Genomic DNA, 13,368 nt, shown 5'->3' on the forward strand with positions numbered 1-13,368 from the left:
GTTCCATCCACATTTGTGGTTGCCTTCGGGCAACAGCCCATACTGGATGCAGCTAGTTCTTTCAAAAGCTGACAGCAGGCTTCTCTGTTCATTCAGGGCGACGTTGCTGAAGGGGCCTGAGGAAGCCTGGTGAGGGGTGATCTTTCCCAAGTCAAGGGACTGCTCAGGAATCCTTCAGCTTCAGAGGCGCAGGCTAGCATCCAAACAATAGAACCATCATCGTATTTTCCAGAACCTTTCAGTTTTAATCACTGACCCTCCTGTGGTGGAGACAGAGGGTCTTCTAAGTCCACCCCGAGGGTCCACTTCTGCACTCCATTCTTTTGAGGTATGCATAAGGATTTCTGTCCCTGACAGTGGCTACCAGACCTAGCTATGAACTGACCTGAAGCCAGCTTTTGAATTCCCTGTGCTTCCCTTAGCTTGGTATAGCTATATTGGCTTTGCTCATCTACAAAGTGTGTGTCTGTGGCCATGTCTTTACTCACAAGAGGCTATACATTAGGTTTTCTCTTTTTTTTTTTTCATTTTGCTTGTCAATATAATTTTTAAAAGTTACAAATGAAAAGAAAGCACACATCGAAGATTTAATTCCTTGACAGGAGACTGCTAGGAAAGGAAGTACTGAGTGGCCTGTGTAGCAGTAGGCCCTGGAAAAGGGCAGATGCAGGGCTGCTCGATGTCCTGACAGGGCAATAAAACATCACCGAGGGATCTCCAGCCAGGAAAGTCATCCCGCTAATGAACACACATCTCCACGTTGACGCGTAACTATACAAGATCTACAGTGTCAGCAGCATTTCTTGGGAGTCAAAGGATGCTGGTGTGTGGCTTCTACACGAAAGGGCTCCAGTTTGATCTTGAAACTGGAGTACCTCCCTGCTGTTTTATTTTCACGTGCTGCCTAATGCATCCTGTGTCCTTGGACTTTGTCTAGGAGCATACATATTCATTCATTTGGAAACTTAGTTTGTGTTGTGGCAAGGTAGGCACTAAGAGACGCGCAATGGTGTGGAACACGGGGCTGTCAGAGTTCTGGGACTGCTCCCTGGCATCTTTTAGGGAGTCATGTAGGTAAATGTTTGCCCCAAGAGGCGAACTCCTTTTGACTCACAGTCCCTTTGGGTCCTGTGGCTCATAAAGCCAAGAGAATGTGTAAATGTCACACCGGATGACAGCCAGCACCCAGTCCTTTGGGGACAAGGACGGAAGCTGGTTCTTTGTGTTTCCTTGACTTCTGAAGTTCCCTAGTGAGCATTTTACAGGAGCATTTGGAGTTGGAGCTGGCCAGTCGCGGTCAGCCAGTGCAGCCTCGTCCTCCCCCTCAGCCCCCTGGGTCTGTACAGGATGGATGTGGTGGCCATGCTCCCCAATAGTCTGTGTAGGACTGATGTGTTCATTTTTTGTTGGGTCGGTGTTCCGCCAGGCTCACCTTCACCAGCTTCTGTGTAAAGACCTGGCCAAGAGGCTGCTCTTCCTCCAGAAGCCCTGGAAACTGGCAGAGGGCTTGGACTTCATGGCGGCCAGTACGGTTTTCATACTACTGCAAATCCGAGCATCTAGTCAGGGTCTTTTGTGTATTATTAGCAAGTTTAATTTCTTTATTTCCACAGTGGGCGTGGTAGCAGCTGCCGGTTTTGTTAGAACTATAAAACATTCAGCTGGAAGGAGCCTTTGGATCCCCTCACCGTCTGTCTCCCCACAGCTAATATGGGGAAACTGAGATTCAGAGCACCCGTGCGGTGAATCGCTGGATTGAAGACTTCTCTAGTCTAGGGTGTGTCTCTGCCGTAGCAGGTCTCACCTCCATCTATTGCACATGCACGTTTATATCTTTATGACTCAGGAAACGAGAAGAGCCTGCATTTCTTCCCAAATGTTTCTCTCCGATACAATAACCAATTTTCAAGTTGTTTTAGGTACACCTGGAAAATTTTCCTGCTTATATTTTTCCTATATTAGCCTATTGCCAACAATAGAACGCTAAACTTTTAACTCTTTAGGACTTAATTTTAAACAGAGTGAAGGGTGTGCCCATGGAATAAGGGGGTGGCTGAGTGTACAGACATGCCACCAGTGTTCTCCTGGTAGGAGGACTTGGTGACGGTACAAGGTCGTGCGGACAGACGGACAGACAATTCTGCTGTCAGCTCCTTTGGGAGGGATGGGCCTCTGCTGCAGAGACCTTTTGCCCTTTGCCATCCTTTTCCTGGGAGACCCACAGGTAGAGACAGTTAAAGATGAGGTAGAAGGCTTCCTTTTTTGACTTTCTTCCTCCTCTTTTAGGGGAGCTCCCCTAATTTGAATATCTCCAGCCCTAGCTCAGCTTCTGTCTCTGATCCTGGGAAACAGCCATGGAGCAGTGTATCTTGTCTTTATTACCTACTGCAGTCCCTTGCTGGTGTCGCCTTGGGTACCAGTGGGACATAGGTGCTCCACCTTCCACATTTCTTCTCCATTCTCCTCTGGTGACAGATTTGGCATGTGAAGAATTGGGCCTAGGGCCAAGTGTCAACCCTGACTGCATTGTGGATTTATGAGTAAGTTTAGGTCTTTTTTTTTTTTTTTTTTTTCCTGTGGGTAGTCCTCGCAGTGAAAACAGGCTTTAAATGTTTGTTTATGACATTAATCAATTAAAGATTTACTTGCTCTGGGAGCGGTGTCTCTGAATGTCGGAAGCTCCTCGGGGTCGATGAGTTAGGAATTCTACTTTTGCTTCCAACAACGGCTTTTGGTGCTGCTGTTTCAGCCCCTCCTCGTGATGACTGACGTCCTTCTGAGCTGCGCTCGGCGCAGCGCCTCCAGTCTGGCTTTCTAGCAGAAATGCTTATGCTGTTCATGGACCAGACGGAGGCAGTAGATGGAGAGGGAGGCACTGAGGAAGAAAGGCCGGCCTTTCTCAGGCCTAAGAGATGTTCGCTTTCAGCTCTGCCTGTTCAAACGTCTTCCATCTTGGCCAGTACTGAGAGCAACAGTGCACCTCACCCCTCTCCATCTATTCGTCCTTTGGACGCCTTGGTCAGGGTTGTTGGTGCTGGCAAGCTCTGGTGTTAGTGGCTTCAGCATAGGCAGTATCCCATGTACCCTGTGTCCCAGTGAGGTGTACCTGGGCAGGGAACAGTGGAGCCTTCAGTGGATAGAACAGGATATAGAAGTATTTCTACTAGATGCTTGAAAGCAAAGAGAGACTCCTGTGTCCTGCCTCCACCCCCACCCCAACTCCCAAAGCACTGCTCACTTCAGCACCTGCAGGCTTTCGTCTTGACCGGCTGCCACCCTGGAGTTCAGGGACCCAGGAGGCCTGCAGATAGAGAGCTACTTTTTGTGGGGAGAAGGGGGGTTATTTGAAATTCTGCTGTTTAGCTCAGTGTTCGTCACGTGGCCAGCATGAAACCAGCAATTGGATTTTCACAGGGAGGTCCATAGACATCACTCCTATAAACATAGACATTCAAAGCCCTCATTTAATGGAGGTTTTCAAAGCTGTGATAAATAAGTTGGTTTTTTTTTTCCTCCTGAAAGGGCAGACTGGAGCAGAAGGTGCAGCTGAATTCATCTGCTCTGTCGATGGCAGCAGGCGAAGCCTTGATACCAAAGAAATCGCGAAGCTTTTTATTTCTTGTCCAATTTTCTCACTAAGGGGAAAGAGTTCTATGAAGGCGTTCATCTGTGTCCGTTTTTCAAATGACTTCGTCTGGCCACTGATTTTGCCTAGGGGAAGAGGAGTTAGAAATAAACAATATACCACAGAGTCAAAAAGCCTTCTGAAATAATTTAGTTCACGGTCTTCATTCTGGGTGTTAGGAAGAACAAGGGGTAACTGCTTGAGGACTTTGTGTAGGGTCAGAGTCCACTGAGCCCAGGACTTCTGCTGTGTCAGGATTTCCTATGGTGCATTGTTTATTTCCTGGTGCGATGTGAAGGGTGTGTGTGTGTGTGTGTGTGTGTGTGTGAATGTGTGTCCGTGTCTGTCTTAACTAGCTTTCTGTTATTGTGACCGAATGCCCAAAGTAATCAGCTGAAAGGGAAGAAAGATTTATTATCACTCGTGGGCTTAGAGCAATCAGAGGGTTCAGTCCACAGCCATTTGATTGTGTTGACGTAGGCTTGTGGGCCTGCATTAGAGTGGGTTTGAACACATGGAGGGTGGGGGAGCCTGTCCCCTCCTGGCATTCAGGAAATAAAGGGAGACAAATAAATGCATGTCTCCACGGTTCTATATGCTTTCTGCTAGGTCCTGTGTATACAAGATTCCAGCACCTTCCCATAGTGGTGCATTTTTTTGTCACCCTGGCCTTGGGGGGACACGTTTTATATCAAGCTTATAGCAGAAAGTAATTTGGGAGCCCCAACTTTTCAAAAACTTGTATCTTTGCCCTTCAGTGTTTTAGCAACAAACACAAACTCCAGATCTTAGACATGGCAACTTCTGGAGAGAAATAAGTGTAAACCGCAGGCAGAAGTCTAGTTGACTTGCTGGTAGTTGACCTGGTCCTCTGTCCCCACCCCAAGTCTGCGTAGCTATGGTATCACTCAGTGGTTACTTACTCTACTTTTTAATCAGATACATCTCGGATCTGCTAGGAGTTTGAGATAGATATCTTGAGCAAACACTGAGTCACTGTAACAGGTGACTGACTTGGACATAGGCAATACGTAACCACACATACAGAGTGTGTTCCAGAATTCACTGAGAAGCTGTGCAGACCGTAGGAAGATGCCTGTGTGAAGTCTGGTGGGAAGACAGTGAGCCCCCCATATAGATGGTCAGGGACGGCTCACAGATGAGCGGGCCTTTGGAATGGGCGGAGCTTAGGGAAGAGTGAGTGGTGGGAACTCCCTCAGATGATGCTGGTCAGGTGTTAGAGAATGTGCGTGACCTTCTTCATGAAGGGCAGCTAGTTAGTCTGAAATGATTTTGGTCTTGGGATGACTATCAGATATCTTGGCTTTGAAAGTTTATTCCATTTTTTTCTTTTTTCGGTGAAGATTATGACCTAGATAGTTACAGATGTTCCTTTACTGATGTTTCTAGCCATCTGGAATGATTGGAAAGTAATCATGCTTGCTGCAGAAGAATAGCTATGATTACATATGGGGATTTATTCCATCGCCTAAGTTAGAAAACTAAGAAAACGTGTCTAACAGAGGCCCATATGCAGTCCTGGGGTCTTGGTAGCATAGTTCCTTTGTAGGGTCGGGTCTTGAGCAGACATCAGGTCCCCTTCCCCTTTCTCTCTCTTTGTGGTGTCATCGGTAAGCACGTACTGACCGTTCACCACAGACGTTTCTCTGGGGCCTGGGCGTCAGTGAGGACTAACCTTTCTCCCTCAGTTTGCACTCAGACGGCATCCAGAATCTCAAGGAGTAAATGCCAACTGCTGAGAGAACTCAGAAAGGTTCTTCGTTAGTGACAGCAAAATTCGTGACAGAAGTGACCTAAGGGAGGAAGGACTGGAGAGGGCACAGCCCATCGTGTGGGGAAGTCATGGCAGCCGGAGTGTCAAGAGCCAGCTGCCCCCACATCTTACATCCCAGCAGAAAGGGAAGGAGAGGTGCCAGGTGTAAATAACCATTAAGGCCTCTGATCTTTGGCTCCCTTCGCTAGCGATGCTTCCTTCCCTAAAGTCCCCACGATGTTCCCAAACACCACTGCTAGCTACGAATCAAGTACTCACACACAAGCATGCAGAGGACATTTTACATTCAAGCCATAGTAATCAGTGACTCCAATTTTGGGTCCCGAGGAAGAGGAGAGGGAACTGAGCCTGAAGGACCAGTGAATGCTAGAACATAGCCAGACCAACTAAGGAGACTGGAGGAAAGGACAGTCCCATTAGAAGACATGTTCAAAAGCCATCGGGCCCATGGATGATGGTTTCCTGTGGTCCTTTAGTTTGCACGGGGAAGTGAGACAGAGGAACAGGAAGCAAGAGCCTTGTGCGCACCAACCTGGGATATGGGGCAGTACCCTGATAGCAATGTCTGCGTAAAGATTTACGCAAAAGGCATGTGTTTTGGGGGAAAACTGCAGCAACTGTGGTTGGGAATGGTGTGAGCATAGTATCAAGGAAGACAGAGCAGGCACGCGCTACCCTAGTTTAGGAACGAGACAGTAAGAGCCTGCAGTTCTGGAGAAAGTGGAGCAGATCCAGGCGAAAAAAAAAAAAAAGCAGAAGACAAAAATGAAGCAGGGCTGATTTTTAACGTGGAGGTAAAGGAGAGGCAGGAACTCAAGATGGCAGCCAGGTTCTCCTGGGCCCCAGACCATGTGGAACTGTCCTCAGAAGAGGGGCGAGGTTATCGAGGAGCGGGTCTCAAGAGGAGAGGGGGGTATTGAGCTGGCCATACCTAGGGAACAGCAGGGAGTAATACCAGCCCCACACCTTTCCCCGTGGACTGATTGCCACTGGAGGTGTTTGACAGGGACCTTTAGTTTACCTGTGAGGGAAAGGAGAGCAGAGAGTCGAACGACTTGCTTAGGGAAACAAAACCACTCCTTGGTGGAGCCAGGACGGGGTCCCATGTCACCAGGCTCCTTGTTAGAAGGCTTAGTGGTCTCTGGAAACACCCGAGACATAAAAGCGTGTAGCCATGCGTCCTTCTCTGGGGAAGGATTGCTGACAGTCAGAATGCAGACCATAAATCCGCGTGGGGACCGGGCCCCATTTGCATCTCATCAGGTTCCATCTGCCCCGTTTTCGCATGATGATGGCAACTTTGTTAGGCAAGTGGTTGCTTAACTTAGTGGAAAGTCTTAATTACTCTTTAATAGCGATGTGCAGAGGGAAAGGCAGCTTTAAAGTTTAATCATTTGGTTGTCTCCTGAAGTTTATTTTAGTATGCTGTTTGTGTATCCATAAAGTATATGAATGTATATTTGTTAACATTTCCATTTTCGTTCCAGATTTCAGTGAAACAAAAATATTTTCTTTTTATGTATTATTGCTGTATAAACAGCAAATTTAATGAAAAATTAAAAATTTACAACCCACCCACAGTTTCTCTGTAACAACAGCCGCAGTAGATACTTACAATCCTTTCTTGACACATCCGTATGGTAATTCTGATTTGCATTTTTACTTCCTTTTAAAAAAAGATTTATTTATTTTTATTTAATGTGTATGGGTGTTGCTCTTACGTGTATGGTTGTGTACCATTGTGCATGCAGTGCCTGCAGGGGCCAAAAGGGGGCATCAGATACTCTGGAACTGGAGTTAAAGCCCATTGTAAACTGCTATGTGGGTGATGGGAATGGTAGTTTTAGTAGCTGAGAAGATGACCTTGAGCTGATCCTCCTGTCTTGCTCGGGATTTTGCACCTTGAACACACTGTCCTTCCTCCTCCATCTCCTTATGCCTGTGATCTGCTTTCCTGGCCCCGTGGGTAAGGCTGGGGTTTCTTCTTTGGAGTTCTGATGTCTGCGTCTGATAGTCATTTGTTACTAGGAATGTCAGTCGTTTTTATAGGCAATAACCCCCGAATCCCTGATATCCTGTATCACAGCACCCGGTGCAGTGATTAGTATATGGTTGGAGAGACATTGAAAACTAAGATACATGCTTTACAGTAATGAAGGTTTTCATGAAAAATTATTTTTATTTTATGTGTATAGGTGTTCTGCCTGTATGCCTGTCTGTATACCACATGCATGTCTATTGTCCTTAAAGGACAGATGCGGAGTTGGGTCCCCAGGTACTGGACTTACAGACAGTTGTGAGCTACCATGTGGGACTGGAATCAACCCTAAGTACTCTGGAAGAGCAGCAGGTGCTCTTAAACCACTGAGCTATCCCTCCAGCCCCCAAAGCTTTTATTTTTTTAACCTTTGCAGTAATCATTCTCAACTGTTAAGTAACCATCATTTTAAAGCATGTTTATATTTAAAATATTAGTAGCTTTTCATGATGGGTGATTGTCAGCGTGGGTAGAAGGTAGCTGCATGTAGAAGTGATGGACTCAGCCCCTGCCTGCACAGATATATCCCATTTTTCATATGACTGTGTGGAGCCAAGAGTTTTGTGTATCTAAACAGTGATAGTCCTGAGTCCAAAGCACCAGATTTAGTTGTATGATTTATTTGGGAATAATTATTAATGACTAGTATTATCATAACCCTTCTGATGAACCGGTGCATCCTTGCTTTACTCTTGAGCATGATCCAACCAAACCTTGTAGATGTACAATCTGTTTCCCACTGAAAACTCTCCTGTGCGACACTAATATCCAGGAAGGCCGCAGGTTCTCTGACTTCCACGCTCTCCTGCAGTTCACATGCCTGACATAGCTCCCTCCAGCAGATGGTAGACAGTGCTTGCTGGTGCCCAAAGAGTAGGGTTTCTCTCTTTGCTGCCGGCATCATTGTTGCTTTGGTGTGTGCAGGCTTTAATAGGCTAACTGATGGCCTCTGTTCTAAGTACCTACCCTTCCTGTGAAACTGAGCACATCTTCAACTTCAAGGCTAAGTCAGCCTTACAGTGTGGAAAAAGTAGTGTGAGTGTAGGCAGCTGGTGCTTTCCTGAGTGTTGTGTGTGCCCGGCAAGCACTGTGCTGCTGAACTATATGCACACCGCCCTTCACTCACTGGGGGCCCAGTCAGGAACCCCAACTTTGATTAGCACCTGGTAGGCTCAGCCGTCTAGTGGGCTGAGTTTGTGTAGAGTCACAAACTAGTCTGACTGGTTTGTGTAGAGTCCCTTCTAAGGAGGTAGAGGATAGAGCTACTAGTGCTTCAGATCAGAGCTGGGGGCAGTTCCAAGCTCTGGACCTGTTTCACTACACTGTGTTCGCTCCTCCACCACCCAGCCCCGACACAGCTTCTCATTCTTCTTTCATTCTGAAATGTGCTGTATGTGTTTCAACAGGGAGTCTGTAGCCTGGGCAGTCACTTGTTTTATTTCGCAGATACAGTTTCTGTCAGTGGCATTGTTCTCACATGCATTTCATTGGCTCTGTCAGGTCACGTGATACTCGAATGGCAGTTGACTTATGTGTCCATTCAGCTGCAGCAGCCTCTTTCTGTGTTACTGTGGGAGGGAAGAGCTTGAGGGAGCCACACTGGCAAGCCTCACATGTGCTGATGATCCTTCCGTCCCTAGACACAGCGCAGAAGAGTCTTTTCATTTTAAAGACGGGAAAGTCAGGCCTTCATGTATTTTCACATTGTGTCTACAGCCCTCTCCCAGGGTGCTTTTCTTTTCTACTGATGATTGATTAATTAGGAATAGGAAAAAAAAACCAAACAAACAAGGACTCCTGATAACTCCTTTCCATTAACTGACAATTAGTTTGAGCAGCAGCATGTTTCTAGAAAACCCAACCCAAACAGCCTGAGTGGATTTGGTTTGTGCCAGTGGAATTTCCTGGGTAGAGCTGGCTTGTTCAGATGAGTCAGGTGAGGCCCCGGTCCTCAGTTTTCCATCGTTTCCCGGTTTTGTGCTCATTGCCTTTAATTCCATTTCCAGAGGTTTTCTTTGCCTGCTCAGCTGCCTCTTGCCTGCTTTAAGCCTAAAGGAAAGGTGGATTCTGAAGAGCTCAACAGTGCAGTCGTGTGTCCAGCCCTGCTAACTTGAGAACTCAGCTCCCTGGGTGAGGGTGGGCTGAGAGGTGGAGAACCACGGAAAGGCGGGAGTTCACGGAATGAGGGTTGTTGGGGCTGGAAGGGTGTGGTACTCAGGATGGAATCCCTAAGACCGAGGAGGATGGTCCTGCACATCTTCGTAGATGTCCCAGCCTGTGCTCACATGTTCCCGTTGCTGTGGGAAGCAGCATGGCCGAAGCACATGGTAGAAGAAAGGTCGTGGCAGCTTGGAGATACACGGAAGTGGAGACAGATGTGAGGGGAGAGCGGGAGGAGGGGGGTAGCATCTGGGGTTCTGGAAGCTCTTTCAGGGTATGACCCACCTTCCTTCCTCCGCCCACTAGACCCCACCTCTTGAATTTTCCCTCATGTCCAGCTAGTGCCAGCAGCTGGGGACCAAACTGTCAACACATAAGGCTTTGGGTCGTTGAAGACTGAGATAGTAACAAAAGTCTCATTCAAGTCCCAGTGAAGTTAGTGTATAAAAACTGGCTCACGACCTAGTGATTCTGAGGGTCAGGCATTTATCCAGACCCAGGGATGGACGGCCTGTAACTGCTCTCCTTGAGTGGGACTGGCCAGACGCATCTGGGCTCTCCGAGAGGTAAATAGAATCTGCCAGTTTCTTGAGTCTGGAGCCTGGGAGCCAGCCAAGTGACACCCCCACATTACTCTGCTCCTCAGACAGTCCCAGAACCTACTCTGGTCCCAGAGCACGGAGAACTTAGCCTCTCCCCTTGATGGGAACATTTTCGGAAAATCTGTGATCTGTCACTGTTATCTAGTTGACTACGCTTTTATTTCCCGATTAGAACCTAAGGTCCTTTGGCTAGAGCAGCCATTGGTCCAGTGTTTTGGAACCCTCCCTCTCACACTTCAAGAAATAAAATGAAGACAACAGTACCCAATCATCCAGAGTTCCTGTCTTTCCACCTTTGGTGAGCTCCCTTTTTTTCTGGATCCGTGGGTCACTGTTCCCCACCCTGAGTCTCATTCCAGCAGGTGAGCCAGGGTGAGCTGTTTGCTCAGACCAGTAAGATACTAGCAAAGTGCTGCCTATCAGCCTCAGCCTCAGGTGAGAGAGAGAGAGAGAGAGAGAGAGAGAGAGAGAGAGAGAGAGAGAGGGGAAAGAGAGGAGAGAGAGGCGCTGTTTCCATTGCCCTTGTTGCATCTAACTTGGGAAAAGGCTGAGATCTGCTGTTTGTTGCTTGAATGGTCTTCTCTTACCCCACACACGCTCCTTCCTCTGGTCACGAGGCCATGTTTGAAAGTCAGTCATTTTATAACCTGTTATGTGGTGTTTTCTGGGTTTATTATTTTCCTCCAACTTGAGGATTTGGGCCGTCTGTGTTCTCGCTTGCCTGCACAAAAGGGAGAGGGAAGGGAAGCAGCCCTCTTCATCCCATCTTCATTTCCTCTCCCTCAGCCTTTTTTCTCCCCCACTTGGGACTTGATGTCTGTTTCTGAGTGTCTGAGGCCGGAGGTAAGAGGTAGCCCGAGAGTCCAGCCATGCAGCAGGCCAATTAACTCTCCCAGAGATAACGGCTCTCTCTCCCCCCTCCCGAGTTACTCAAGGCCTGACATGAGAACAGATTGTTTTTCTAGCCTATGTTTCACGTGATTCTGCCTCAAAAAAACAGGCAGTCTTCACGGACAGGCAAAACAATTTAGTTAATCGAGAATTCATTGATGGCCTGGCCACCTGGAAAAAAGAAATTACTCTATAATTTAGAGTTAACTGTGCTCGTGTGTGCTCATGTGTGCATGCATGCCAAGAAGTGCTGTGCTTTTACCACAGAATATCTGACAACAGGGATCAGCTAGGAGCCAGGTTCAGGGAGAGATTTATATTTCTGTACTCTGCATCAGTTCTCTCCTTAATGGGAGAAAGAGAGGTTACTTCTTGTATATTTTTATTTTTAAATTTTAGCAAATTGAACAGACTCCCAATAATGCTTTCAAAAGTTTATTTTTAATTATGTGTATTATTTGTGTATGCCGGTGTGTATTTATGTATACCACACTCACGCAGGTGTCCTTGGAGGCCAGTAGAGGGCGCAAGATGCCCTGGAACTGGAGTTACAGATGTGAGCTGCCTGACGTGGGTGCTGGGAATAAAACCGAGGTCCTCTGCAAAAGCAGTAAGAGCTCCTAACCCATGAGCCATCTCTCCAGCCCGTTTTCAGTAGAAGAAGGTTCTTGCTTACACTTATATGTGGCAGTTTTGGTTTGCAGTTGGGGCTGGAGAGATGGCTAGTGATCAAGAACGCTTGTTGCTCTTTCAGAGGACCCAGGTTCTATTCCCAGCACCCACATGGTGTTTCAGAACAACCTGTAATTCCAGCTCTAGGGTCTATGATGCTCTCTCCTGGCATTTCTGGACACCAGGCATACATGTGGTGCCTAGATATGCATGCAGGTAAAAACCCCCAAATAAAAATAACAGTTTAAGTTTGCAGTTGTCTTGTTTGGAGATGGGGTTTTGCTGTGTGTGTAGCCTAGGCTGAACCCCTTGTACCTGGGTCTCCCTTGCTATAAGTAGAAGCATGTGCTACCACACTTAGTTCCACAGTTGCTTTTGATTTTAATATTTATTTTTAATTTTTAATTTTGTGTGTGTGGTAATTGTGTGTGTGACCATGTGTGGGTATGTGATCATGAACTTAATTATGATATTTGAGGAAAAGTCCATTGGTACCCAAGGACCAGGCTCCAAATTGATTTTATCACTATTCCTATCAGGAACTCTTTAGAGGTGAAAGACCCAGACAGCTGTATACTAAGCGAAGAAGGACAACGCTAGAAGGGCAGGGATGGGTGTGGTGGAGAGCAAACTCGTGGGCCATATTTGCTACCTGAGCTCCATCACACCTATGTATACCTCCAGCTTCAGCTCTTACGTGGCCCTTAAGTCGGGAGCCCAGCGCACGGTCCACAGTTGTCTCAGTCCTTCATGAGGTGTTCCTTACGGGAAGGCAAGCGGCTCCTGCTCTTTTTCTCTGTCTAGCAGAACGTTCATTCTCGGTACTGGGATGTCTTTTATTTGTTTCTGCTGAACATTTTCCTAGAAACCCTTGTATGGGTTTCAAGGGAAACTCCAGCACTCTGGAGGGAGGGTGTTGGCAGCCTGGGTTCGGGAGAGCCAACCTTGGCAGAGTTGCTGACTGGCTGTAACCTCTGGGCCTGCCCTCAGCCACCTCGACGCTGCTCAACTGCCTCAGTTGCTATGGGAATGAAAGCCGGTGACATGTGAGAGTGCTCTGGAAGGCCTGGGAACTCACTCCCAGGGAGAGAGGTTAGAGAATGACATTTAAGAACTCTCACAGCTGCCAAGTGTCACACCGGGGGTTGGGGGTGGGAGGCTAGACAACAGATACTTATATTTCCAAGTTCTGGGGGCTGAGAGATCCAAGGTCAGAGCACCGAGAAACTTGTGTCAGTTGAAGGCCCATTTCCTGGCTCAGTGATGACCACTTTTGCTATGTTCTTGTTTAGGCCCTAATCCCTCCATGAAGGCTCTATTCTTGTAACCTAGTGGCCTTCCTGAGGCTCCTAATACAATCCCTATTATGATTAAAATTTTAATCCAGGGCATTTGGTGGGGCCATGACATACACAAACTATGTCCTCCTTATCCTTACCTCCTTATGGCCTAGCACAATTTTTGAAAATATTTAGCACCCAGTGCATGCTTAATGATGTTACGAATGAATTGCAACGGCAAAAAACTAAACCACTTTCTAACTTCACCTCAGATTCAAGGTTAGCGTTTGTGTTTCCCCATTCCT

General features: G+C 47.2%; 1 protein-coding gene across 1 annotated transcript in view; it reads left to right on the forward strand.

The window, feature by feature from the left end:
* The window catches only part of Mb21d2 (Mab-21 domain containing 2), a 101,923-nt gene that overhangs the window by 31,488 nt on the left and 57,067 nt on the right, over positions 1-13,368 (forward strand). The window lies entirely within an intron of this gene.

This window comes from Myodes glareolus, chromosome 2 (genome assembly GCF_982192425.1).
Source record: "Myodes glareolus chromosome 2, mMyoGla1.1, whole genome shotgun sequence".
NCBI lineage: Eukaryota > Metazoa > Chordata > Mammalia > Rodentia > Cricetidae > Myodes > Myodes glareolus.